This window comes from Equus asinus, chromosome 5 (assembly GCF_041296235.1).
Source record: "Equus asinus isolate D_3611 breed Donkey chromosome 5, EquAss-T2T_v2, whole genome shotgun sequence".
NCBI classification, from domain to species: domain Eukaryota; kingdom Metazoa; phylum Chordata; class Mammalia; order Perissodactyla; family Equidae; genus Equus; species Equus asinus.
Window position 1 is genome coordinate 93,375,072 of NC_091794.1, and position 24,895 is coordinate 93,399,966.

General features: G+C 56.6%; 1 protein-coding gene across 11 annotated transcripts in view; it reads left to right on the plus strand.

Annotated features, from left to right (window-relative positions):
• AHDC1 (AT-hook DNA binding motif containing 1) overlaps positions 1-24,895 on the plus strand; it is a 63,986-nt gene that overhangs the window by 22,557 nt on the left and 16,534 nt on the right. For 6 of the 11 annotated variants that reach the window (XM_070510617.1, XM_070510616.1, XM_070510618.1 and 3 more), the window contains 2 exons: positions 19,916-20,092; positions 20,262-20,529. The exons of 2 other annotated variants lie outside the window; for them this stretch is intronic. The gene's annotated coding sequence lies outside the window, so the exon portion shown is untranslated. Of the gene's footprint in view, positions 1-3,684; positions 4,311-19,915; positions 20,093-20,261; positions 20,530-24,895 lie in introns of those variants that run through there. 3 more of the 11 variants (XM_044770149.2, XM_044770145.2, XM_070510619.1) reach the window with 2 other exon arrangements.

The following is a 24,895-nucleotide window of genomic DNA, read 5'->3' on the forward strand; positions in this document are numbered from 1 at the left end:
GCCTAGAGAGGTGAGGTGACTTGCCCAGAGTCAGAGCTGGAACTGAAGTCTGGGTTTGTGAGCTCTGGAGTCCAAGACCTTAACTGCTAAGGTTAAGGCTAGGATTCTAGGATGGGGGAAGGAGAAATGGCAGGGAGAGGGGCAGCTGTAGGAGGATTTTCAAAGAAAGCCATGAAGGGGCAGAGCTAAGGTGAACTGTGGGAAAGGGGGATAGAGGTGCCAGCTCAGCCCCAAGCTGATAGGCATCAGGTGGCTGGAGGTGAAGATTCCCTTTGGAGCCCCCTGGTCTAGCTTCCAGGGGTTGGTATCTGTCCCACACTGACCCCCAGCTGCTGGGAAGGAGTGGAGTGAGTGTGGGGCTACTCTGTCTTCTTGGCCGATTATGTTCTGCCCCCTTGGCAGGGAAGGGCTTACCCCTGACACTCTGACTCAGCTCCAGTGCTGGTTCTGGAATCTACCCTCCCTTCCCCTTCCCAAGGCCATTGAGGAGGGCCAATGGGCCTTGATCTCTCTAAGGGAGTCTGGAAGTGGAGACACACTTTCCATCCCAGAGAAGAGTACTGGGGCCCAGCTCCTGAGATCAGAGTGGATCTGGAACCCAAGCAGCATGGGGCGCTTGTTAGGCTCTGGTTTCAATCCTAGTCAGCAGTACCATCTAGCAGGAATTGATCTAGATTAGACTAGGCCATGGTCTCAGGCTGGAATCTAGATTTATGATGGGGTGGACCATTGGTCATCTAGAACAGAGGTTGACAAACTTTCTGTACAGAGTCAAGATAGTAAAAATTTTAGACTTTGTAGACCATGTGGTCTCTGTCATGAGTACTCAATTCTGCCATTGTACCTTGGAAGCAGTCAAAGACAATGCATAAATGAATGAACGTGGCTGTGTTCCAATCAAACTAGAATTATAAAAACAGACAGCAGGCTGCATTGGCCTTTGAGCCATAGTTTGCCAACCCCTGATCTAGCACCTCATGCCTCCTGAGAGTACCTAGATCTTAAATCTTACTGGACAGTGATCTCAGCAAACAAGGTTAGAGTGTCAGGCTGGATAACATAGAAGGTGATCTAGAGCCACACTCTTGCTGGGATCTAGATATTGGGAAATGGTGAATAAGAAATGTACTAGGCAGTGTTTTAAAGCAGACAAAGCCAAAATCTCTGGCTGATCCTAGATTCACAGACAGCTGGGACAGGGTGGCGTTGGTTGGTGAGATTCAGACCCATACGTAAGGCTGTGGTCTGGATATGGAGAAGTGGGCGAGCTAAAGCCACACAGATATTGATCTAGACCAGGCAGTCTTAGTCCTAAGCCAGAGTACCAAGTGATCTAGAACAGCACTGTCCAACAGAAATGTAATGGGAGCCACATATATAATCTAAATTTTCCAGTTAACGTTAAACAAAGTAAAAAGAAATAAGTGAATTAATATATCTCATCTAACCCAATATATCCAAAATGTTGTCATTTCAACTTATAATCATTATAAAAATTATGAATGAGGTATTTTACATTCTTTTTTTTTCATATTTAGACTTCAAAATCTGGTGTATATTTTATACTTACAGCGCATCTCAGTTCCAAATAGCCACATTCCCAGTGCTCAATAACAGTTTCTACAATGTTGGGCAGTACAGATTTAGAAGCAGGCTTTTCTTTGGGACCAGAGTCCAGAGGAGTCTTGAGCCAGAATGATCTGGAATAAATAGAGTTGGACACACTAGAGGTTATCCTCTTAGCAGACTTGAACTGAGTATAGACTGGCTCACCCTGGGAGAGCATCTAGGCTCTGGGTTGGGAGGTGGAGAGGGTTCCCTCCCTTGGAGTCCTGACCAACTGGCCTCCAGCTACTCCCTCCCTCATCCCAATGTCACCTCTGACTCTGGTGTGTCCTGGCAGGTGGGGGTGGGGCAGGGTAGCAGCTGGACCCTTGAGGGAGCAGGAGCTCCACCCCTCCAAGCCAGCTGCTGCCAGCCTTCCTGGACTGACTCTGTGGAAACAGGGGGCCCAGAGACAGAAATAAACTGCCAGGTTTCCGGGGCGGAGTGGGGGGGCCTGCCAGCCTTTGTGCTTCCTTGCTGAGGGGTGGGAGGGCAGGAAGCAACTCCAGGCCCTGTCCCAGGCTGTTACCCCTGCAGGCCATCTCCCCTCACCCCCAGATGCCCCCACCCCCATGGCTCTGAGGCTGGGGTAAATCTAGAATTTGGTGGATTAATGAACCCTGGGGGCCCAGGAGTCTGGGTCTGATCCTTGGGAGTGGAGGGTAATCTCCAGGGCCCAGGACACAGCTTGGTTCCCATAGGGGTAGTGCCTCCGTGCCCATTTCCAGGACCCTGTCCTGGAGACCCCACTACCAGCCCCAGGGCAGGAGCTGAACAGATTCAGAGGGCTGCTGTGGGGCCTTAGACTAGGTGTCGGAAGATCTGTGTTGGATGCTCACCTCTGCCACTAAGTGGCCAAAGGCAACTTTGGGCAAATCACACTTGAAGCCTCAGTTTCCTCCTCTATAAAAAGGGGGCAGTGTTTGTCCTGCTTGTCTCAGAGCACTATGGTTCAGTGGTTAGTTAACTCAGACTCTGGAGCCAGAGTTTATCTGATTCTGGTCTCTGCCATTGTGTGACCTTTGGCAGTTCACTTAACCTTCTTGAGCCTCAGTTTCCTCAGCAACAAAAAGGAGATACTACCTACTTTACGGGAACTTTATAATCAAGTGAATTAATGCATGCTAATCATGCAAGGCAAGTGCTTGGTGTTGGCTGTTACCATTGGGGGGGTTACTGGCTCAAATGGATTGTAAGTGAAAATGCATTATTCAAATGTAAGGGATTCTTCCCCTGGAAAGAGTCCTCTCAGATCCCCTCATTTTATAATAAAATGGAAGAACTGAGGCCCCAAAAAGGGAAGGCGTTTTGCCCAAGGAGAGGCACACAGCAAGCAAAACTTTTATTTGGTACGCACCACATAAAGCCAGGCAGCCCATCCCCAATTTACCCCAATTTACAGGTAAGGAAATCGAGGCCGGTGATTGGCCACTGGTGCACAGGGCGCTATCCAGTGAGGCCTGAGTCCGCCGCTGGGGAGGGAGTGCCCCGACCGCCTGTGCTCACCGGAGGAGGGGCGTGCAGGTAGCAGGCGCCCTGGAGCCGCAGCCCGAGCCAGGCGCGCTATTAATAATCCCGCTGCTCGGCCGAGGCCGAGAGCGCAGGTCCGGACCGCCGCCGGGCGCCTCCCGGGCCTGGGCCGGAGCCCGGGCCCGAGCCTGATCGCGGCGGCCCTCCTCTTCCCCCGCGCCTCGTGACCCCCCCACTCCGCGGGCAGCCGAGGGCCCGGGCTGGCGGGCCGGGGGCCAGGAAAAAGCCGAAAACACCGAGGCTGGGCCGCTCCCCTCCCGCTCAAAATAGCCCCCGGCCGGGGCTGCCACGCATTCCGCCGGTCCCGGGGCGCGGGAAGGGGCGGCTGGCCGGGCCCCCGCCCGGCCCGACGTGGCTGCCCGGCCGGGTTGGAAGGGGGGGGCGAGGGCGGGCCGCGCGGCCGGCCGGCATGTGGCTCTCCTTCGGGGAGCCTTGGCAGCCCGGGCTGCGCGCTGCGCCGGGATGATGGAGAGCTTCTGGAATTTCCTGCAGCTGGAGAGTGCGGCCGGCCGGGGGAGCGGGCTGAGCGCGCGGCTCGGGAAGGGGCGCCTCGCAGCCCGACCCTAGGGGGCGCCTCGGCGGCGAGGGTTGTGGGGGGAGATCCCACCCTCCCCCAGCCTGCGGGAGAGGAGGGCGGCCCACCTCCTCTCCTCCGCCGCTCTTTTCGGGTCTGGCGGGGGTCCAGTCCCGCCCCTCCCGGCCTGGGCGGCGGAGAGGGGCCAGGTGCAGGCAACGCCCCTCCCCCAGCCGCCTGGTTTCCCTCTCGGCCCGTCACCTCCTCCAGGAGTCAGAAGCTCCGCGGCCTCATCTGGGAGGGGGGCGGGGGTGGCCTGCCAGGTAGCCCGACAGGCGGCGGCGGGAAAACTCGGAGGCGGACCGTTCGGGCCCGAGAACGGCTGGGCCTGTGGACCAGCACCTCCAGCTCGAGCACGAGGCGCCTAAGGGTTTCTAGGAGGGAGGCGAGGCAGTCTTCTCCCAACAACCCCCTACCCCAACCCCCGCAACTGCCGTGCGGGTGGGGGGCGGACGCGCCGGAAAAATCCTGGACAGTGTTCCCGACGGCGGCGGCAGCTTGCTTTGAGGGCGGCTTTGCACCTTACAGGTCCCGAAGTCCCGAAAAGGGCTCCCGGGAGGGAGGGGCTTTCTTTACAGGAGTCCTGAGATCGGGGGAGTAGGTAAGTGACCTCTCAGGGCTCCCTCTTGGCACTGTGGGGTGGGGGAGGGGAAGGGATGCTTTCCCACGACTTTGCTAGTTCCAGTACCATTTGGTGCCCTGCAAACTGATGAACCGTTTGGCAACTCAGCAGGCACCTCCCCTGGGTCCTGGGGTGCACCCCCTCTCCCCTTGCCAATGGTCCCTGTTCAACTTCATTTCCTGCCCCAACCCAGCACACCCTCATCATGTTAAACAAAAGCAGTGGGGATAGATGCAGTTCAGATCCTTTCAGCCGCTCACTGACTGTGTGACCTTGAGCAAGTCCCTTCACACCTTAGTCCCTTTCCTCATCTGAAAAACTAGCTAATAGTAGGTAGGTTATGGCCTTGTTGTGGGGCTTAAAGTTGCACAAGTTAAAGCAATTAGCGTAGTGTGTGCACTAGTGAGGGGGGGAGTAAAGGGCACCCGTGTAACATACAGCCAGTTCAGAGCCCTCAAAGTATTTGAATCCCCTTCCCCACCAACAACCCTGTGGAATTTGGCTTCCCAAGGTAAGTAGTGCCTCTCACTCAGGCTGGGCAGGATGGAAAGATGTTGGTTTTCATTTATTCATCAAACACATATTTAATGTTCTCGGCTAGCTCCAGACTGGGGGAGTGACTTCTAAATTTGTGCTGGGGACTGAGAACTAGGACTGGTCGTCGCACTATGTTAAACTTGGAACGGCCCTGAGAAATCCTCCCTGCTAGGCTAGCTCTTAGTACAGATGGAGAAACTGAGGCCCAGTGAGGGGGATGGGTCTCCTCACAATACTCCTGCTGTTTGGGTGAGGGTGGGGGCAGGGGCTGGCAGAGATCTCTGGGCTGAGGGAAGTTGGGGCGGCCCCTGGCCTGGCTCCCTGGGGTATGGCCCAGGCAGGCTGAGAGCTGATGGAATTCTACTTCCTCTCCCTCCCATCTCCATGCTGACCTTTCACTCTACCACTGCTAGTGGGTGGGAGTGGAACCCAGATACCCAGATTCAAATTCAGATGCCTATTGGCTCCCCCTCAGCCCAGGATGTTGGGCCTGGGCCTGTGTCAACTCCCACCCTTCCCTCCCCCCCACCCCCAGTTCTCCCTGTTTCCTGTTGGATCGGCCTTCCTTGTGTACTGGAAGGAACTCAAGGCTCCATTTGTTGTCTGTGTGAACTTGAGCAATTTACCCCACCTCTGCGAACCTCAATTTGCTTTTCTGCAAAATGGAGTTGAAATAAAAACTACCTAGCAGAAAACCTCTTTCACACACATCCCATGGGCATCCTGGCAAAGATCTATTTGAATAATAAAAGGCGGGGATTCCCTAGAATTTACATTCGAGGCTAGGTATAGGGAACAGTAAACTTCCTTTACCTTTGGTTTGGGGAGGCAGCTCACTGGGGCCCTGGGATAGGGTGTGGGGCGGTATGAGTATCCATCAGAACATTTTGGCAAAGTCCGGATTTGAATAAATTTATGTGGCCCAGATTCCGGGGCTGCCAGGTGCCCATATGTCTCAATGCACTGCTGGGCATTTCTCATAAACTCATCTCTAGGACTACAAATTCCCCTCCCAGCTAATCCAGTCCCACCTCCCTGTGCCTCAGGAAAGCCTTCCTGGGCTGACAACGCCCCGCCGCCGCACCCCCCCCCCCCCCCCCCCCCGCCCCAGTCCGTTTCTCTTCAACCAGTAGAGAGATCTTAGTGAGGGGCTGTAGAAGAGAAAATGACTGGAAGCAGCAGTTGGGCTGTGTGACTTTCAGCAAACTGCTCTCCTCTCTGGGCCTTGATTTCCTCCTGCTGAGCAGAGGAGGCTGGATTAGTGACTCCCTAAGGCACCTTCGAGCTCTGACAGGCTCCGAGCCTGTGTTGACTGATGTATCCTAGGAGATAGGAGCACACAGAACCGAGTCAGCTGGGAGATTCCTGTCGAGGTATTCCCCCCCTCCAGAAGGCTGGAGTGCCTCCCTTCCCAAGACACACCCTTCAGGGATACTGGCTGAGGTTGTGGTGGGTGGAGGGGCATATCACCCGAGTGTGTGGCACTGCTGATTCCCAGGGTCCTTGTCAGGAGAGAGGCCTGTGCCCAGGAACAAGACCTCGTGTCAGGCGGGGCTGTTAGATGGTGCTTGTTGTAGGGGAAGGGAATGTGTGTGTCAGTGACCAGTCAGACTCCAGGGAATGGGGGGTGCGGTGCGCGAGGCAGCTAGCCTGTGGGATGGTGTGTCCAGAAGAGCAGTTGCGGGGGCAGTATATTGGGGTGTGTGCAAGACAAGGAGGCTGGGAATGGGAGGGAGAAAAAAACATAGCTGAGCCAGAGAACCAGGCTTTGGGTTACAGCAGGCTGTTTGGGGAGGCTCCAGCCTCATGGGGAAGTGACAGAAGATTCAGCACAGTCTGCCATAGGGCAGTTTTGTCTGTGCCTAGGTTTGTCGGCTTGTTTATAGGTGTTGAGCTGAACTGCGCTGTTCTGAATTGCAGTTGTCATGTTCTCTTGGGGAGGGGGTATCTGTGTAGGGCTGTTGTCAGGGTTTTCTGAACATTGAGTGTCTGGCTGTTGGGGAGGTGTCTGTACAGGACTGTATTGTAAGGAGCTATAGGCAGCTCCTGTCCATTTGGGGTGCTATCAGATTCTACTAGGAGCGTCAGTTCTGGCTGTTAGGAAGCCTCAGGCTCTACTGGGGGGATTGCTAGGCTGTAAGGAGGTTGTTTTCAGGCTGTGAGTGAATCTTGGCCATGTTTTGGGTGCTTCTCCCCCCTCCATCTCTTATACACTGGGAGGGAGGTCTCCTGTCTTAAATAGTCCCTCCACAGGTAGGCAGGCAGGCACTCGCAAGCCTGCTCACACTCGCAGTAATTTTACCACGGTGCCTAAGTCAGGAACAGGCGTGAATTGACCTTTTAACCCCTTCCCCGCCACGGGATTAGACTCTGTTTCCTGTTCAATCTCCTCCAGAACCAGTTCCATCCCGCCTGGGGGGCCCCCCCAGGGAGCGGATCAGCAACCCTCGCATCTCTTTTCTAGCCCCCTCCTCTCTCAAGCCTTGGGGGGGCCTGAGGGCCAGGCTGGTGCGGGGTCTGGCAGGAGCCGAGGGCCCAGGCGGGAGTGATAAATATTGAAGAGGAGGGATTTCGGTGTGGGCTGGAGCAGCTGCAGTGGTTCGAGTGTCACACTATCTCTCCCCAGGTTTACTGACCCATTTCCATTCACGCGGCTGCTGGTTTCCTAGCAACGGCAACAGTCCCCCCAGAACAGGCGGAGTGTGTGTCTGCCATTAGCGACTGCCGCAACTGTGTCAAGGTTACCCCGCTCCCTGCAAACCCACCCTGGCGGGTTTGTTTTCTGCCAGCGCCTGGCACACACTGTGCCAGCCAGAGAGGGGGAGGGGAGGGCGATGGGGGCCAGCCCAGGGACTTGGGTGGAGGTGAGGGGCCGAGGAGGAGCTGCAGTTGCCGGTCCAGTGGGAGCCAACTTGGACTAAGGCCGAAGCAGCCGTCCCCCTCCTCCCTTGGCTGGTGGAATTCCTGAGCCTGAGGGGGGCAGGGGGCGGAGTTGTCCCTCAACCCTGACCCCCGAGATTCCAGAGCCTAGGGGGAGGGGTGTGGGCCGAGGGGCCTCCGGGAAGCCTGCCCGATCTGACCCCACCTGGCTTGTTCTGCTCCTGCCCTGGCTTCCTCCCTCTTCTGCCCAGCTCCATGCTCTTCTCTGCTCTCAGCTCTTTGTCCTAGCCTCTGTGCCTCGTCTCCCCCATCAGACTCCCCAGGGCAGGGTTGTATTTCTCCCATCAGACTAGGGGCTCCTGAGGTTGGGGTTCATAATGCGTCCTTTCCTTCTCTTCCCCTCCGCACCAGCTCATGACTGTTTTTCCAAATGTCATGGGAGATGAGATGAAACACTTGGGGTGGCAAAGGATAATTTTTCTTAACAGGGACTAGGGGGACAGATACCCCCATTCCACCCTCTCGGGGAAGTAGCTTCTGCCTGGCAGCACTCATGTGGGAGTGGCCATTAGTAGTAGAGTACCCCTCTTTTTCACCCTGAAAGCCTGGCTGCAAAGGGTTAAAGCAGCTCTCCCCTCCCCCCCTTCCTTGGTATGTGAGCTCCCCCAGGCTGGGAGGATGGGGGGGTCTGTCACCTTATAGCCACTCCTGTGGTCAGCTCAGACCTGACCAGTCACATTCCTGCCCAGGAGGGCTGGGGCTTGAGGTGGAGGGGCAAGGGCCTGGAGGGGGCTGGGTTTGTAGGAATGGAAGGGAGGGCTACAGAGAAGCTGGGGCTAGGGGCTGCTGGTAACATGGAAGTATTGTGCAATATAAACCTCGGAAGCCTGAATCCACTTTCCGTTCCTCTGAGCCCCGGTCTCCCTATTTTTCCTTCCAGTTTGCACACCCCCCCCCAAATGTTCTCGTGGCCCACCTTGCTGTGATACAGGTACAGACCAGGTCCCAATTCTAAACAGAGAAGAGTGTGGCAGAAGCGGATTGTGACATGCAGGGTGGCAGAGAGACTTGTGGGTAGCCTCCAGTGTGACTTGCTGGTGCTTAGAGGAGGTCGGCTGGGTCAGAGGCTTTGAGATCTAGGGTACAGAGCAGGCCGTGCTAGACAGTAGAAACAGATGTGGGCGGGGACCCAGGAAGCCTGGTTCTCTGCCCAGCCCTGTGCCTATTCCTCAGGGCCTCAGTCTCCCCATCTGATGAGTTTAGGCCAGTGGCCTCTAAAAGCCCTCCTGTCCTGTTAGTCAGTGGTTCTGGGTGAGGGATGAGGAGTAGGGGGCAATGGTGTGGAGGGATGTGGGAAGCTGCCAGCTCAAGGGGGAGTTTGCAACGCGATCCCAGAGCGAAAATAGCCCAGGTCATTTTCAGCTGCTTGGGCGGAGGTATCTGATCCTGGCAGGGTAGGGCAGCTTGGACAGGGGGTAGGGAGGAGCAGTCTGTAAAGCTCTCTGGGAAATCGGACCCCAGGATGGGAGGGTGGGGAAAGGTTGGCATGCTCGCTGGGCTTCCTGAGACCCGCAATGGGGAGTGGGGGGGCTCCAGAATAAAAAGATGAGGAATGCAGAGGGTTAACAGGAGGTGAGGGCTGGACTCCAGCCCGCTTTGGGTCCTGGCCTGGATGAGGTGAAAGGTCAACCCAAAGGAGTCCAGGCACAGCTGGGGAAAGAGTAACCCGATCCTGCTCCCTAGCCGGGCTCAGGGGATCACAGAGCCGCCTCCCCCAGGAAAGGTGCTTTGACATCCCCAGGAAGGAGTTTGTTTCGACTTGTTCTCAGCAGGGGTTGGGGGCTAGGGGAGGTCCTTGCACAAGAGGTCAGGGAGAGCTGCAGGCCTGGCACCCCAGAAAGTAAAGCAGTGCTTTGTCATCCTGGGGTCAGGGGAGGTGGAGGTGAGCCTGCTGGAAAGGTTAGAGGTAGCCTGTTCTGGCCCTGCTCTCACTCTGTGCCCCGTTTATGACTCTTATGGCCGGCGGGAGAGGGGGGGCGGCGGGCGGGTAGCCGGAGCTTAGAGGTAGGAGACTCTCCCCTCCACAACACACTGTCTGATTAGTGAGGGAAACTGCCTGATACTAGACTGTGATATTGAGATGTGTTTGGGGTGGAGAATTACACCTTGATTCTGAGATGGCTTTGCCGTCTATGGTTGTGTGTGTGGTGGGGTGTTAGAGGGTAAGATGATGTGATGGGAGGCAGAGATAATACACGGAAGAACACGGGCTCTGAAGTCAAGCTTAACCTGGGTTCAAATCCTTGCTTCTGCATTGGGCAAGCTGTTTCACCTAAACCTCAGTTTCCTCAGCCACAGAATGGGACTCACCGTAAGGGGTAATGGTGAGGATTAGCATAGAATACTCAGTAAAAAGTAACCCTAATGAGCCTCACTGTGTCCCAGGGTCACATAGAACACAGAGCCTGCATAGAAGCTGCCCGTCTGACTCCAGGGCAGGCCTGGTGACTACAGATGGTCTGAGGGAGAGGGTAGTTACGAGAATGTGCCTGGGTCAATGTCCCCAGAGCTACACAGGAGGCTGGGAGTATCCAGGTCACTGGAGTGGGATAGGGTGAGGTGAATGGTGTCGAGTCTGTAGCAAAGGTTGGTTGGGGCAGGGTTCTTCCTAACGCCAACCTCTGGGGCCAGCGGCAGCCCCCCACTCCCCACTCAGCGGGCTTTGTGAGCCATGTGTAGGTGTAGCTGTCCCCTGTCCCCGGAGTGTGGCTGTAGGTATGTTTGAGAAGGCGCAGGCATCCCAAGAAAGAACAAGTCGCCTTTTGTACGCGTCCAGCCCAGGGCTGGGCTGGGCCCTCTCTGGGGGATCCCCTGTTTCCGTGCCCAGCTTCCCGCCCACGGACACCGCCCGGGCCCCGCCCGCCACCTGACGGGGCCGCGAAGTGTCCTGAGCGCCCCCTCCCGGGGACCCGCCTTTCGGGCGTGGGGCAGGGGTCTGGGGCAGGAGGCGTGCCCGAAGCCCTGACCCCGCCCCTTGTGACATCACTCCAGGTGCTACCAATCTCCGGGAGCCCTGCCCGCGGGCGGCCCGCCCCCTCCCAGACACCGCTCTCCTGGCATCCGGAGGCGCAGTGGGTGGAGGAGGAGGCAGGCCCAGCCTATGGGGCGGGGAGACCATTGAAGGCCTCGCCCTTCCTGCTCTGGGAGGGGCTGAACACGCGACCCTGAGACCGTACAGCTCAGCTACCCTTGAAGCACCTCACAAGACTTCTCTTTCCTGGAGCGCTCTGTTTCTTGCCCACCTATCCAAATCTTGCCAAATACCACTTTCTGCAGGAAGCCTTCCACACCTGACTTCTTCCTCAGTCTTTTTTCTGATTACACCCTTTTAGTGATCCTCTGTAATAACGGCGGTACCAGTACTCACACCAGCTGCCGTCCACTGAACAATTTACTGGGTACCAGACTGCTCCGTGTATTCATGGACTATCTTACCTGATGGATCTCACCCGTTGGATTGGGAGTCCCTCTGGGCAGGGGTTCCAGACACAGCGTGCCTCAAAATAGGCACTACTAAATGTTTAGGATGGATGATGGATGAGGAGACCGGCCCATGGAGGGAAAGTATCTTGTCAAAAGTCACACAGCAAGGAGAGCAATAAAAGCTAGAAACCTGGTTTCCCAGCTCCATCCAGGGCTTTGGCTCTGGTATGTGACTAAGAGTAGGGAGTTGCACAGAAAGGTGCTTTGGGCCTTCCCTTTACCCATAGGAGGGTCTCTGCCCTCCCCGCTCTCTCCTTTCCCCCAAAGTTGAGAAGAACCTCTCTTCTTGAGAAGCCTCTCTTCCTCTGCTATCCGCACATCTTGTACCAGAGCCCCTGACTTCTGGGAGGAGGAGGAGGACATGTTAGGGGAACTGAGAGAGGTTTTGCAGGCCAAGGGGGCAGTTTTGGGCCACAAGGAGTATTGGGGGCCTGGTGATTGGGGGTACTGGTTCTGGGGACATACGCATTTAGCTTGCAGGTAGGAGGTTCCAAGTTGGGCGAAGAGGAGTATTGGGAGCTAAAGTATGTGGGGTTCAGTGCAAGAGAGGCAGGGATTATGCTGGGCCAGCACTCCCCCCACCAACAGCCTGGCCCAGTGGAATGCTGGGAGGCCCGGGGGATGGGGCCAGGCAGCCAAGGTGTCTCCGGTGGCACAGAAGCAGTTAAGAGCTGCCTCAGCCCGTTCCTTCAGACAATTAGTGACATCTCGCTTGACAACACCACACTGAGCCGATGCAGACCTCAGCCCCCCTCTCTGCCCCCCCACGGCCGCTTCAGCTGTTTATTCTTGGGCTCTAACAATTGGGATTCTGACTTGGAGGAGCGGGCGCCCCGCGTTGCCCTCTGACCCTCCGTCGCCTTGGCAACTGGAGCCCGGTAGGCCTGGGCTCTGCGTTAGGATTACAGATCCTGAATTCACAATCTTGCTGCTCCCCTGCAAGCAAAAGCAGCAGCAGCAGCATGCAGGATCTGCAGCTAGACTGGAGAGGGCAGAGAAGGAGGATCCCCAGAGGCCAGCCGGAGACACTAGTGGGAACCTGGATGCCAACAGGCAACCTGGAGAGCGGTGCCCCGCTGGCAGCCTCCATGGGGTGGAGCAGGACGCAGAGCTCTCCTCAGCCCGGAACATCTCCCATCCATTCTCTGGAAACTTTCTTGCTGGTAGAGCCCCAAGGGCAGGGGCGAGGCTTCTTCGTGGCCCCCCTCTTCTCCCCTCAGTCAGCCCCCTACCATGCCCAGAGCTCCAAGTGCCAGTAGACTGTGCCCCTGCCGTGCCTGAAGCCATGGCAACAGGCCCCCCTCCCTCGCCAGCTCTGCTTCCTCCCCCCCAGCAGCCAACTGCCCCAGCTGAAACCGGAGCCGATGCATCTGTGAGCCTCATGCCCAGACCCACATTCCATTTCTGTCCTCTGTCCCCCCCAGCTCTGGCGACGACATCTCCCCCTCCTCCTCACACCCCCTCCCATCCCCTCTCTCCTCGCCTCTGTCTACTCCTGCTGTCCCCCCCCAGCACACACTCTATCACTTAGGGTCTCCCCCTTCTTCCACCCCATTCTCTGTGTGTCTCACCCTCTCCAACTGTCTCTGTTGGTCTCTGGGTATGTCAGTCCCTCTGTCTGTCTCCAGCTCCCTGTGGTGTCCTCAGTGCTCTGTGCCTCTGCCCTGTCTGTGGCAGGCTCCTTCTCTGTCTCTTCCCCTCTGTGTGTATCTTGCACGCTCTCTCTCTCAGTCTTTGTCTCTGCCTCATCCTGCCTGTCTCTCTGTCTCTTTGTCTTTTTTTCCTCCTCTGTTCCTCTCTTGCTGTTTTCCTTCCTTCAGCATTCTCTCTCTCCCTCTCACTCAGGCTTTCTCTCATCCTCTCCTTCCTCATCTTTCTCTTTAAGCCTCATTCTGTCCTGTTTCTCTTGCCCCCACATTCTTCCTCCTTCTGTCTCCCTTCCTGAATCTGATTCTCTGCCTTGGTTTCTCCCTCCTTCTCTTTCTCTTCTCTCTGACTCTTTCCCTCTAAATATATAAATTTCTTTCAAGGCTTCTTCCTCTATTTCCCACTTGGTCATTTCCCTCACAGCCCCCCAGTTGGAGCTGGGAGAGGGGGCCCCTCCAGAGTCACCCCAAAGAAGTCTCCTTTCAAGTAGAGGCCAGATGTCTTGGCACCCTGTTGTGCATGTGTACTTGAATCTGAGATGAGGGGAGGCAGTTATAAGGTCAAAGAGCCTACAAAGGATGGGGCACCAAAACCAAGAGTGCCATGCTGCCCTTTCCAGGCCTTCAGAGGATGGCCTCCATCCATTTAGTCTACCATCTACCAGCCCAGATGGGGACAGCGGGTAGTACCAGGGGCTGCACTGGCCCAAGAAGCCCCCTAGCTGTAAGAGCTCAAAGAAGAGCCTGTCCAGGCCTTACTGATTCCTGGGATTTATCTCTTCCCCTGCTGCAGTGATGTCTGTCTCAGATTGTGCCTTAGTTTCCTCCAGTGGCACAGGCATACTACCCTTCCTCTGTCTCTGACTTCTTAATACTTTGAGTTCCTGGAGCAAAGTCAAAGTTACGAAGAACAGAGAGTGGAGTGACTCCCTCCCACTTGCTCACCAACACCAGGGGGACTCCAGCACAGAAGAATTTGTCTCAGGGCAGGGGTAGAATAAGGGTCCTGTCTCCTTAAGTATCGGGTGGAGGACAGTGCCCCACCTCCCCCCCAAGACTGGCAGGCCCTGCTGTCAGGCCCGCCCTCCCAGTCTGGGCAGTGGCCTCTAGCCCTCCTCCCTGCCACCCCTCTTCAAGGAATGAGCTTGGAGTCATGGGAAACAGACCCTGGGGTGGGGGTGCCAGGCCTCCAGGGCCCAGCCCTTGCCTCTGGGTGTGATGAGGCCTGGTCAGGCAGACTGTTCTAGCACCCTGGGGTCTGGGCACTGCTCACCAAGGGGCCAGGCGGGGGAGTAGGGGTGCCTGGGGGAGGCGGGTTGCACGCAAGGCATGCTGGGCCCCCTCGGCGGGTGGGTGGGGGGAACAAAGCTGGCATCGAGGCCTCAGCTAAAATTAGCCGCTTCCCTGCGCGGGAGCGAGCATGCCTGCCAGCCGCCCAGATCGCCGCTGCCTCGGCAGGCCATCTGTCGCCACATTTTGCTCAGTCCCTCAGGGCCCCCCATCTCCAGCCACCCCCAGGGGCTAAAGGGACTCTGCTCCAAGGCTGTCCCTGGCCAGGGCTCTGGGCTCTGCTCCTGTCATGCTGTGTGACCTCAGGCTAGGGCCTGTCCCTCTCTGGGCTCCTGTACAATGAGAGGGCCCTGGACACTGCCATCCTGGATCCCCCAGTCCTTCCAAGCACCAGGTGCTGGCACTGGTCATGGGGGCCTGGGATGTGGGCTGCCTCACTCCCTTAGAGCTGGCTCTCTGGTCCAGCATTTGAAAGTGGGCCAAGTGTGGTTTAGGGTAAAGGTCAGGGTGTATGACAGACTCCTATCAGTTTCCTTAATCTTCAGTGGACAGTAGGGCAGCTCTGGAACCAACAGCATTCAAACACCTGCCACCCACCCCAAGAGTCTTACGGAGACAACTCCGGGTGGGAAGCCAGGAGGCAGAGGCTGGTACTAACTTGCTCTGTGGCTTGGGCAAGTTTCCTGCCCTCTCTTACTCTGTTTTCCCTTCTTCAATAAAAAGCTCCCATTTCTCGAGCACCTGCCCACTTTATGCCACATTGTCTTGTGAGGCTGACACAAGACAATGTCCCCGCTTTACAGATCAGAAAACTGAGGTTCTTTGTGAGGAAGCGGTGGAGCCAGGGGTTGGACGGCTATGTCTTCCTTCCCATGGCTCCCCAGTGCTCTGCTTGCTGGTCTCCAGCCTCAGCTTCTTTCCGACTGTGGCACTTCCCTGACTGCTGCTCCAAGGTCACTCAGCTTGGCCTGGGAGGAGCTCAGACTTGAACCCAGGCCCCTTGGCTCCTGGCCTCCCTCACTCTTTGGCCAGCAGGCTGGGCCTGTTCCCTGGGTGAGTCATGCCGCTGGACTTTAGCCTCCTTGTTAGGCTCTGTGGCCTGAATTTAGAGAGTGGGCCTTTGAAAGGAAGGGGGTGCCCCTGGCAGCAGTGGGGATCTGAAGCTCTCGTCCCACTCCCTTCTCAGTCCTGGGCCCTGAGGGCATGGTGACAGCAACCCATAACCACCTCCCCTTCATGATCTCTAAGAAGTCTTGTAGGAATAGCTCCCCGGGCCTCAGTGACAGCACTGCTTCCACTACTCATTTTGTCCCTTCCCTAGATAACAGCTATATTCAGTTAGAAATGGGGTGGGGGTGGGAGCTTGGGGAGGTGGCATTCAGATTGTGTGTGTGCCCAGGCCTTGTCCTTCCCAGTACTCGTCTCCCCCAGCATCAGGCGACCAGGTTACCCAGGAGGGAGGCCATGGCACCTCCCCTCCTCGTGTCCAGGGACCAAGGTCACACCCAGATCCCTGTGCACCTCCACCTCCTCCTAGGGCTAGTAGTGTTTGTCACTGGGGCAACGTGTGGCTGTGCCCAGCTCTGGCAGTGCTGGGGTGACATTCATGCCCCGTGAGCTGTGACGCCTCTGCAGGCAGAGGACAGCACCACCCAGGCTGGCAGTGATGGGAGAGGAGTGGGGGTGGGCTGTCACCTGTCTGAAGCAGTCGGGGTGACGTGTCATTTGCCCATCCTGCAGTCTGGAGGGAGGACTGATGGGGAAGGGGCGAAGTTGTGTCCCTGGGTTATACTGTAGTGGGTGGGGTTGGGGGGGTAGTCTGTACCTTTCTCACACCTGGAAGGTGAGGCTTGTGTGTGTGTGTGTGTGTGTGTGTGTGTGTGTGTGTGTGTTTGTGTGTGTGAAAGAGAGAGAGAGAGACAGGTTCTTTGTGCATTTCGCATCGTGTTAGTGGGTGTGGGGGTGCGTGGTTTATGTTAGTTACATGGTTATGAGGGTGACAACCTGTGTCCCTGTCTCATCCCGTCTGGGGATATCATGTGCCCGTCTCACGATCTGGGCGAAGTGACAGGTTATATGCTTAGCTCATCCTGTTAGGAGGGTGGTCACTGACTTGTGTGCCTGTCTCTGGCTGTTGGGTATGTGTGAGGTGTCACCATGTGCCCGTCTGATGTTGTTGTGAGGAGTGACATGTGTGATTATCTCGTGCTGTTGGGAGGTTGTCAGTAACTTGGGGGTTGTCTCTCACCCTAAAGAGACAACATGTTGCCCAGTGGTGTGGGGCTGCGGTTGGCAGGGCCTTCCCACGCAGACCACAGGGCCCCAAAGGGCTGGCCAGAGGAAGCTCTGGGGGCCCTGAGTACAGGGACAGATGTGGGCTGGAGCGAGGGTCTCAGTCCCGCATGACCTACCTTCTGGCCCAGGTGCCAACCCTTGAGACTGTTCCCCAGGAGGAAGGACCCCGTGTATCTTCACACAGTGTGGAAAGGGGCCCCTGGCACTGGGGCAGGTGTGACTGGGGAGGTAGAGCACCAGGCGGGCTTCACATGGGGGGCTGTGTCCCCGCAGGCCTGGGGGGCCCTATTCCCTGCCTCTTCTGCCCCTGAAACTGTTAAACTAATTAAGGCTGTGGAGCCGCAGGATTAATCGGGGCAGCTCGGCGCGGGCCGGGAGCTCAGGTAGTCGATTAGTGCGCCGCGGAGGATATTGGATTTCTGAACCGCAAGTCAGCACTATTCGGGCCTGTTATCTCTCGGAGGCTTGAGGGTCAGGAGGCGGGAGCCTCCGGGCGCACTGGCCGCCCCCGCCCCGGCCAGCTCTGGAGCGTCCACTCCCCCTGCCCACACACCGCCAGCCTGTCTGCCTGGCATCCCTACCCACTCCCCCCTGCCCTCCTGGCCCCACGGCTGCCCACACGGCACCCTCACCCAGCCCTTCTCCCTGGCTCACCCTGGCCCTACAGTCATGTTCTCTCTCCTTGTTCCCTCCTGGCATGACTCCCACTCTGTGCCTCCCTGACACCTGCTCCTCAGCTTCTCACCAGCCTCTCTCCACTTTGGTCTCCATCTCCCTGTCACTGTCTCTGTCCCCCAGTCTCTGTTAGCCTCTCCTATCACCACTCTCTGTTTTTGTGTTTGTGTTTGTGAGTGCCTGTCTCTTACAGTTTCTGTCTGTCTCCGTCTCTCTGTCTCTCTCCCTCTGTCTGTCTCTGTGTATCTTTCTCGTTCTCCCTCTCTCTGTCTTTTTCTCTCTCCCTCTGGCGTTCAATCTCTCTCTGTCTGTCTTTTCCTCTCTCTCTCTTGTGTGGTCTCGGCTGGTGTCTGCAACCAGAACAAATCTCCCCCAGCCAACACCCCCTGAACAAGGAGGCCAGAGCAGCTAATGGGAAACATGTGATTCTGCCTTGCGCCTGGAGCACCGTGAAGGGAGCCTTAGTCCCAGCTCAGCCCCTGCTCCCCCCTTGCCGCATTCCCCCCACCACACTGTCCCCCGCCTCCCAGCATCTCCCCCAGCCTGTGTGGGCACATCAAGTTCCCCCATCATTTGTATTTCATGGGGTGGGGGGAGCTGACGTTTATCAGCTGGGGAGTATCAGGTTATGGAGGGGCTGGGAGCAGCTTTGCTCTTGAGGTCCCCCCAGCCCCCAGGGCCAGGCAGACCCCATGCAGACTCTACCCCCCCCCCCCCACCACCATATGTAGGAGAGCAAGGCCAAGATGAGCTAAGCTGTGGGGGCCAGGATGAGGGGCAGCCAGTTCACCCCCAGTGGAGGGCTCTGGGGCCACCCAGATTTCCATCTTTTCTGCCCTCCTGGGCCTCTGGGGAGCTAGAGAGGTGGGGGCTCCCTGAGGGCTTGGGAGCTGCCAGGCTGCATTTCTGTGCCCACCCAACCACGAGGAAAGGGGGGATGGATCAGAGGAGGGAGGCTCTGGCAGGTTGGAATTCTCCTTCTCTGCCTGTGGATAAATTGTCCCTAATCCAGGCTTGGGGAGTTGTCTGGCTCCTACAGAGAGAGAGAGAGCAAGCGCAGGAGATAGGGAGGGAGGAGGGAAGCAGGCATACAAACACAGTGACACAGGCACACACTGTCTCACAAAGGGTCTCTCACATGCACAGACACACACACATGCACTGACAAGTTACACAAAGGTGCCACACAAACACTGAGGCACCGTTGTGCTGACAGGCACACCATAGCACACAGATCCTCTCACACATGTTGATACTGACACACAGCTATACTGGCACAGACATACAATGACATGGCACAAGGACCCACTGACACACACACACAATGATAACGTGATACAGTGCACACATGCACGAGCGCATAACGACCCACAGTGAAAGAGACCCACAGAGACGCCATGACCAGTCGTGCCAGCACACTATGACCCTGAAAATCCAAAGAAAGGCAGAGGTAGGAGGGTGGCAACACTGATGCACAGTGACACCAGTGCCCACAGCCATCAGCCTTGAGATTGGAAACCCGCAGGGACAGCAGAGGATCAGCCACACGCCCCCACCCCACCCCCCACACACATCCAGAAAGCTCTGAGACAGGCAGAAGCCGGTTCAGCTCCTGACACAGTGAGATGCAGAGAGCCAGGCAGAGTGTGCACTCACAGGCACACTCACAGCCTGACCACAGTTGGGCACACCTTGTCTCACGTAGGTGCTTACACCTCTGTGTCCTCACAGGCATGCAAACACAAGCTCAGCTGGACACGCACACAAAGCTGAATAGACCCAGATGCACACCCCCACACATATAACTGAAGACATCAAACCCAGGTACGCATGAGCCTCACGTGTACACATACTCGGCTGACCACAGACCATAGTGAGCAAACACAATGATCCCAAACATGTACACTCTTAAAGACACATGTCCCACACAGACATACAAAAATACACAGGAAAGCATACAGAAGGCTAAATAGACCCAAGAACCCACATACAGGTGTATTGCCCCAGACAGCTGAACATTCACAGACGTGCATTTATACGGGCAGGATCTCTAACCCACATACAGATTCCCAGGCAACCAGAACCTCTAAGCAGTCCATGAGGCTTTATTCCCACACCCCCTCTGGGCTCCAGTACAGACTTCGGGGCAGACAAATGGGCAGGAAGCAGGGGGCTGGCGAGAAGGGCCATGGTTATTAAAGAAAACAAGAGACATAACCAATTACTGATGGAGAAGGGTGAGTGCCAGCTGCATATTATACCCCTCATGGAAATCTGCGTTCACCATCACTTTGAACAGCAACTCTCACCCCTGCATTCTAAATAAGCTCTTAGCATTTATAGTTTCCCCAGAGCACTCCTCCCCATTTATAAGATCTCCGCATTTTATAGATGAGAAAACTGAGAGCCAGAGAGGTTAACTGACTTGCCCAAGATCACACAGTTAGGAAGGATAGAGCCAAGGACTCTCTGACTGCCAAAGCTACCATAGTGTGTGTGTTCATGTTCATGCCTGCATGTACCTGCACACACAAAGATACTGCTTCCCGGGAGGAACCTGGGGTTTCAAGAGAGGCTCACAACTCCCCTGTGACATGAGGTTGGAGCTGATTTCATTGTGCACAAGAGTGGGCCCGGTCTAGGACAGCCTCCTCATCCCTCTCTCTGACTCATCCTGTGTCCATGCTGATGCCTGGGGTATTGTGTTTACTTCCACAGATGGGAGCTTGCCTGCCTATCTGCCCATCGGCCTGGATCCCAGAGCCTTCCCAGCTAAGTGCATGCAGAGGGCCCCGGGGTCGGGGCAACTCTCAGGCCGCCGCGGAAAGCACCCTGGAATCACTGGCGAAGACAGGCCTTTCCTGCTGAGCCGGGCCTGTCTGCACAGCCACTCAGGTAACAGTGTACAGGGAAGTCAAGTCTGTGCCACCCCCAGCGAGTGGGGATCAAGAGCACTTACTTCCCATTCCTAGCAGGGAGTCCCCTCTCCTGGCTTAGGCCAAAAAGAGGCCATTTATAGAATCAAATATATTAACCCAGCTTACTCAAACTCCCTATTATCCAGAAAGGGGAACTGAGACCCATGGATATACAGCAAGTCCCCTGGAGTCCTGCCTCCTAGTCTGGGGACTCTTCTCTGCACTTTGATGACCTGAGAGAACTGGGAAGAGAAAAGGGTTGTGACAGTGACCAGAACTCAGGGCAGAGGTGGACAACCAGAGTGCCTGATGTGTGCAGCTGACCCCCCACCCAGGACCCCTTTCTACTGGAGTCTGTGGAACCAGAGAGCTGGGAGGCCATCGTGAGGTGCTGAGAGGACCTGGGTAGCTCAGGTATGCTAGGCTGCCCTCATAGGATGCAATGGGGTGGGGGAAGGACCCCCTTCCTACTCCTGGCCCAGATTAGCCCACCCAGTCTCAAGAGCCACAGAGGCCAGGTGGGGCTGCCCTGCCCTTCAGAGGCAACTCCCTGAACTGACACATGACGCCTCCGGGCTCCAGGAAGCTCCCTGGAGCCCAGCCTGCCTGGGGACCCCACCCATCTTCCAAAAGAGCATTCCTGGGTCCTGAGGTCTGGGGGTGGGGCCTCCTGGGATTGTAAGGGTGGGAAGGTACAGCTGTGGGAGGATGCAGGACTGTGTCTACCAGCCTACAAATGTGCAAGGCATCTTGTGTGCAAGCAGGCGTGTGTAGGGCTCTGTCCTGAGGGTTCTGTATGTGAGAGTTATATAAGTGGATTGGGCTGGAGGATGTCCGGGGTCTGTGAATGTGGTACATTGGAGTGGTGAGTGTGCAAGATTGCGTGTGGGCAGGTGTGAGAATACTGGAGTGTTGTGTGTACCACACTGGATGGTGTATGTGTGCAGGGTGCTAGTGTCCACTGGAGAGGTATGTAGACAAGAATCTGAACACACTGAGGTGATCTGTGGGTACGCTGGGATTACGTAGTGTGTGTACACAGGAATCTCTCCGCGTGTCACTGGGGAAGCGTGTGTTCAGGGTTCTGGGTGCACACTGGGGGAGGTGTGTGCACGTGGCTCCATTTGTGCTTTGGAGGTGGGCTGGGCAAGCCTTCAGTTGAGCTGGGCTCAGCAGTGCCCAGCCTTGTGGCCAAATCGCTGAAGTCACTTCCTTTCCTGCAGCAACTTTCCAGGAGGAGGAGTTCATCAGACCTGGGCGGGGAGAGGGGGGCGGAACCAGGAGCTCTCTGGGGAAGGAGGTGGGCGGGGGTGGGAGGCTGTGGGGAGGGCCTGGTGGGGCTGGAGGAGGGGAGTCCTCCGGCAGACAGAAGGAAAGACAAGGACAGGAGTCTGGAAGGGCCAAGGGCAGGAGGGGATGGGGGCGGAGCAGGGCGGGAAGCACAGTCCCTGGGTGACCTCGGAGGGAGGAAGGGAGGGCCACCCGGCAGGGTGACCCTCAGGTTCAGCCAGAGCTGGCAGTGGTGCCCGCACACCTGGCACCCAGGGAAGGGGGCTGGCAGGGGGCGGGACTAGGGCAGACCTGCTTGCCAGGTGCCCCGCTCCGGGCAGGAAGGGGGTGGGCGAGGGCTGCACAAAGGAGCTCTGTGTGGCTGGGGGTAGGGTGGGGTGGGGTGTGCTGCGCTGCGCTGTGCTGCGCTGTGCTGGGGGGGGGCCCTGATGGCTCCAGGGGGTGGGGCGGGGCTTGCTCCCCTTGGGGGCATCAGTAGCTCTAAGGGGACACCTAGTGGCGAGGGAGGGTAGTGCATGTGGGTGACTAAGGTGGGAGGGGGTAGATTAGAAGTTAAAAGCTAGAACTGGTGATTGGGACTAGGACAGTTGGAGGAGGCTGTAGGGGAGGGAAGGGGCTGACTCTCTAGACAGTGAAGAAGTTTGGTTTAAAGAAACCCAACAAACCTAAATTCAGACTCCAGCTCCTCCATGTCATGGCTGTTTGTCCTTAAGGACATAACTTAACCTCTCTGTGCCTCCGTGTAAATGCCAAAGAAGTGGCAGCTGCCATCATTCTTTTCATCATTGTTATTTTTGTTATGATTTTGGGCTGAAGTCAGGTTGGAAGAAGAGCTTCAGGCACAGTTGGGTAGGTGGGACGGGGGTGAAGAGAAGGAGATTGAGAGGGGTGGTACTTAGTTCCTGAGGGGGCAGATCCTGGGAGATAGAGGCCTGGAAGGGAGGTGATGGGGGAGGTCTCACAGCAGCAGTAATAGCCCCTTTGATGCAGTGTTTTCCATTTGAGGACATCCCTGGGCCTTCAATCCAGGCTGGGAGGGAAATGGTGTGGGGGGAGGAGTGTGCAGGCTGGAGAGAGGGTCATGAGGCCGGAAGTGAGAGCTGGGGCTGGCAGCCTGGCTCCCCTGGGGAGGCTGTGGGTGGGGGAGGGGGAGGCGGGCTGGGGAAGGGGTGGGGTGGTCACAGCCGCAGCAGCAGCAGCAGCAGCAGCAGCAGCAGCAGCAGCAGCAGCGGGGGGAGGGTGGGGCTGGGGACTCAAGGATGTGGGCTGGCGCTTCCCGGCACTGTGCACAGCAGGTTGGGGCCCTCAGCCCCCTCCCAGCCTGCTGGTGTCCCCATGGGCAGGCTCAGACACACTGACCCAGAAGCAGGCAGAAGGACAGAAGGACCCTTTCGACTTTGTTCACAGGCATGGGATAGGTGGTGCCCTTGGGAGGGGTCCAAGAAAATGGCCGGCTGGGTGTGGTGGGGAGGGGAGCCAGCTGCTTCCCTCAGATCCTGAGGCTGCAGGAGAGAGCAGTGGACAGAGTCAGGAGGTCTGGCAGGAGGACTTGCCCAGAGGTCTTCACGGGTGGGTGGAACAGAAGCCACTGCTGCAGAGGAGCTTTTTCTCCTCTGCCAAGATCACACCCTCAGGCCCCAAGTGGGAGGTCTCCAGAGCAGGGTGACTTGGTGAGCCCCACCCTCAGTAAGGGAGGGGTGGTGGCTTCTGGTAGGCATCTCAAAGAGGGCATCGGGAGCCGTGGGTCAACCATACTCTTGGAAATAAGACTTGGAGATTCCAGAGTCTGAGCCCCTTCCCTCCTTTGTGAGGGTGTTACCAACAGCCCTTCCTTCAAGAGCAACAGTGAGATTCTTGAAGCAGAACGGGCCTAGCCTGGGAGGGGCAAGTCCACAGTCTACAGCCAGGCATGGAAGAGCAGAACCCTGAGTGATCGAGTAGGCGGGACAATAAGGAACAGCTGAGGCCTGGGACCTGCAGAGAGGGAAAGGACAGTGGACAGGGGGATGTTCTGCCTGGATGAGTAATAGAAGGGGCCTCCCATGCCATTGTGTGGGCTTTGGCAAAGTCTCCTTCCTTCTTGGGGTCTCAGTTTCCTCATCTGTAAAATGGGAGGAGCATGAGGTGTCACTAGAACAGTGTACCCTCTGGGGAGGCTCATTAAAAATATAGATTCCCAGATGTCCCTTCAGATTTATGAGTCAGACTCCCCTGGACTAGGGCCTGGGTATCTGGAGTCTTACACGGCTCCCCTAGGCCCAGGCTTTGGAAGCCAGTGGGTGAGATGATTTTAAGGTTCCTCCCAGCCTTAAATTAGACCACGGCTCTAGAAAGAGCACTTTCAGGAGGGACTGGAGGAGAGCTGCAGGAGCTGGGAATGGAAGGTGGCTTTGGACTTCGGGCAGAATGAGGAATCCTGCCACTTAGCAGCTGTGTGACTTCAGGCAAGTTACACAACTGCTCTGAGACTGTTCCCTCTGAAACACGGGGATAATAAGACAGGCCTCCCGGGTTGCTGTGAAGATTCAGTGGGTCATGTATGAGGAGGTGCTTTGTAGATTGCAAGTTGCTGCGCACCAAGGGGTAGTGAGGGAGTGTCCCTTTCCACACCATCCTGTCCCCGAGTCAGCTCTGCAGTCTTACTGTGGGGTGACAGCACTGAGCAGTATGGTAAGAGTCTACATGTGTCTGTGGGGGTGGGCCCTGGGGAGCAGGTCAGGGCGAAACACTAGTCAGTGATCAGGGTCAGGCTTTAAGATCTTCACAGAGGTCAGGACCCATTTAGCTCCCACTCCCCAAGATCCCAGCTCCTGGGGATCAGCCAGGGCCCTGAATCCCCAGGCTCCCTTGGGAGTCAGACATGCCTGGATCTAAATCCCAGCTCTGTCCTGACCAGCTCAGGGAGTCAGTCGGTAAATATTTATGTAGCATCCATAGCCCAGGCCCTAGGGTCAGGGGATACAGTGGTAAACAAGACAGATGCGGTCCCTGCCTCTGAAGAGCCCTCACTTGGGCGGGAGACACACTGAACAGCCAGTCATACAAATAATTGATTGCGGTCGTGATAAATACTGTGAAGGTGAAATAGAGAGGGCCCTGAGCGTACGTAGCAGGGGCCGGATCGAGGCCAGAGGTGGGATGGGGAGGTCAGAGGGAGTCTTTCTGATAAAGGCAGGAGAGAGATCAGAGAATGTCCCTTTCCACATCCTTTTATTCCTCCCACCCTCCACATCCTTCTTGGGTCCCACTTTTGTGTCTAAGCAAGAAGGAGAGAGCCTCATGCAAGAAGGCGGGGCTGATTGCTCTGAATGCCTCATTCATTCATTCATTCATTTCTTTAATAAATATTTTTTGAAGCATGCCTGTGGGCCACCTGCTGACCAGGGTTTTAGGAGATACACAGAGAAGTGAACAGGACAGAACTCCTTGCCTCCATGGTGCTTACCACCTTTCAGTGGATGGTTTCCTCATCTGTAAAAATGGGGATGAT